This window comes from Pongo abelii, chromosome 1 (genome assembly GCF_028885655.2).
Source record: "Pongo abelii isolate AG06213 chromosome 1, NHGRI_mPonAbe1-v2.0_pri, whole genome shotgun sequence".
NCBI classification, from domain to species: domain Eukaryota; kingdom Metazoa; phylum Chordata; class Mammalia; order Primates; family Hominidae; genus Pongo; species Pongo abelii.
The window spans coordinates 210,353,396-210,356,138 of NC_071985.2; positions in this window are offsets into that span (position 1 = coordinate 210,353,396).

The following is a 2,743-nucleotide window of genomic DNA, read 5'->3' on the forward strand; positions in this document are numbered from 1 at the left end:
AAGACTCAGCACAGGGGTGCCCTTCCCAGCTGCTTCCTGACTGCTTGCCCACCTCCCGGGTGCTCCACTCTGAGCCCCATGGGCCCCCTGCTGCCTCTCTCCTGCTCTTCCCCACTGTGCTGTGCTTAACTGTGTGTGTGTGTGTGTGTGTGTGTGTGTGTGTGTGTGTGTGTGTGTGTGTGTGTGTGTGTGTGTGTGTGTGTTTTCCCTTGGGGATTGTGAGTTTCTTGAGCGGAGACTGTGCTTAACACATCCACGGGCCCAGGGTAAGGGCTCAGAAGCTGAAGTGAACCCTCTCCAGCAGACCCAGCCTTTTCCTTCAGCCAGCTTTCCAGTGTTATTTACCATCTTCAGTGGCTTGTATTGTTCAACATTGTTAGCAGATGCTTTGTTAGAAGGCGCTGAGATGTCATACAGGGTTTGCCCAAGATTCGCCCTGACCAGGGTGGTTTCTGGGGTTGTCAGGGTCTTTTCATTGAGGACACACACCCAGGATGTGTCTGTATTTACTCTGCCATTTGGATTTTTCAACTGCAGGATCTTAGGCTAGGACCCCAGCAGCAGCTGCAAGTGCTTCGGCTGTGTAGACAGGACCCTTTCCTCCTTCCTGACTTCAACCTGGGGCATGAGCCACAGTGCCTATTTTGGGAAATGCCTACATTTGTCATTGCTCAACCTTCCTATTTCCTATTTGGGAAAAGAACCTAGGGCCTGAGTAGAGTGGAGGCCGAGGTGTGGTTGCCGATAACTCCTATTTGCCAGTGATTTATTTGCCTGGGATTTGTGCTAAGACGAAAAGAATGTTTGCATTATTAATGATCATTGATCACAGGCTTCCAAAAAAGACAGAGATTGAGAGAGATGTAGGCTCCAGGCCAATCATCAAATGGTAAACCAAGAGGGTGGGGCGTGAAGAAAGGAGGGGAGGGCTAGGTTTGTAGAGAGTTATGCGGAGACAGAAGGACACAGAAGGACGCAGAATAGAAAGTCTAGATGAGCTGCTGAGTTTTGGGTGTGCCAGATGTCCAACAGCTGTGTGGGCTGCAAATAAACCAATGCCGGCGGGTGCTGCTGGCCTCTCCCTACACCCAGCGAAGGAGACTTCAAGACAAAGAATGTTACCAGGGACAGAGGGTCATTTCGTAATGATAAAACGGTCAATTCATCAAGAAGAAATAACAGGGTTGGCCACAGTGGCTTATGCCTGTAATCTCAGCACTTTGGGAGGCCAAGGCGGGAGGATCACTTGAGCCCAGGAGTTTGAAACCAGGCTGAACAACATAGCAAGACCCCGTCTCTAAAAAACAAACAAGCAAACAAAAACAAAAAACAAACATAACAATCTTAATGCCCCTAACTAATAACAGGCTTCAAAACACATGAAGAACAAGCAGATAAAGACCCGGTAAGGAGCCAAGCACGGTGGCTCATGCCTGTAATCCCAGCACTCTGGGAGGCGGAGGCTGGCGGATCACGAGGTCAGAAGATGGAGACCATCCTGGCTAATACGGTGAAACCCCGTCTCTACTAAAAATACAAAAAATTAGCCGGGCATGGTGGCACGCTTCTGTAGTCCCAGCTAGTCAGGAGGCTGAGGCAGGAGAATCGCTTGAACCCCGGAGGCGGAGGTGGCAGTGAGCCGAGATCGCGCCACTGCCCTCCAGTCTGGGCGACAGAGCAAGACTGCGTCTCCAAACCAACCAACCAACCAACCAACCAACCAACCAACCAACCAACCAAAAAACCGGTAAGGATAGAGAAGGCAAGGCCAGTTCCGCATGAGCTGTGAGAAACCTAGACACAAGCCATGGCCGGTATTCGTGCCTCTTCACTATCTTCAGTGGAAGCCTCTTGCTGGTTTTGTCTTTGTACTCAAGTCTTCTCTCTCCCCTGGTTCTCTGCAACCAGGCTGGTTCATCTCAGCATCCCAAACACCTGCTGGGGGCTGGGGGCTGGCACTCGGAATCTGTCCTTTGAAGGACGCTGGGAGCTGCCCCTCCCCTACCTCTCTGACCGCCCCTCCCCCGCCCCCTTCCATTCATCCAGCTTGGACACCATCCGGCTCAGGGTCTTTCCCAAGACCCACTCCTTCACCTCCTGACTTGCTCAAATGCTACTTTTGCAGGGAGGTGCCCCTGAGCCCTCACTTCCACTCCCTACCTTCTTTCTCTGCTTTCTTTTCCTCCCTACCCTTTACCTCTATAAATATTTTGTGCGTTTTGCGTATTAAATGTATTGTCTCCCCACAACAGAACGGAAGCTCCCTTAGGTCTACCTCTGTTTTGTTCACTGCTGTATCCCCAGTGCCTAGAACATGCCTGACACAGTAGATCAATAAATATTTGTTAGACGAAGAAAACAAAAATCCAACTAGGAATGAACACCGGGGACCCGGACGGATAGGGGAGGCTGGACTTTCACCAAGTGTCTCTGGGCATGGCCCACCTCCCTGCAGACCCCTACCCAAGAGCCAGCCCACATGCCCTCCTACAGGTGGGGACCGGAGAGCGCTGGCCCGGGGCCTTTTCCTCCTCCCTTCCGCTGCGCGTACCCACCCCGGGTGCTGGGCGGGGACTGCTACGAGTCGCAGGCGGGGGCTCGGAGCTCCGGACCAGCCCGAGCGGGGAGGCCGGGGGCCGAGCCTTCCTCCGGGCGGGCGGGGGGCCGAGTAGGGAGGGAGCCCGGCGAGGGAGGAGCTGGAGGAGGGAGCGAGGAGGAGCGGCGGGCTCGGGAAGGGGAGCGC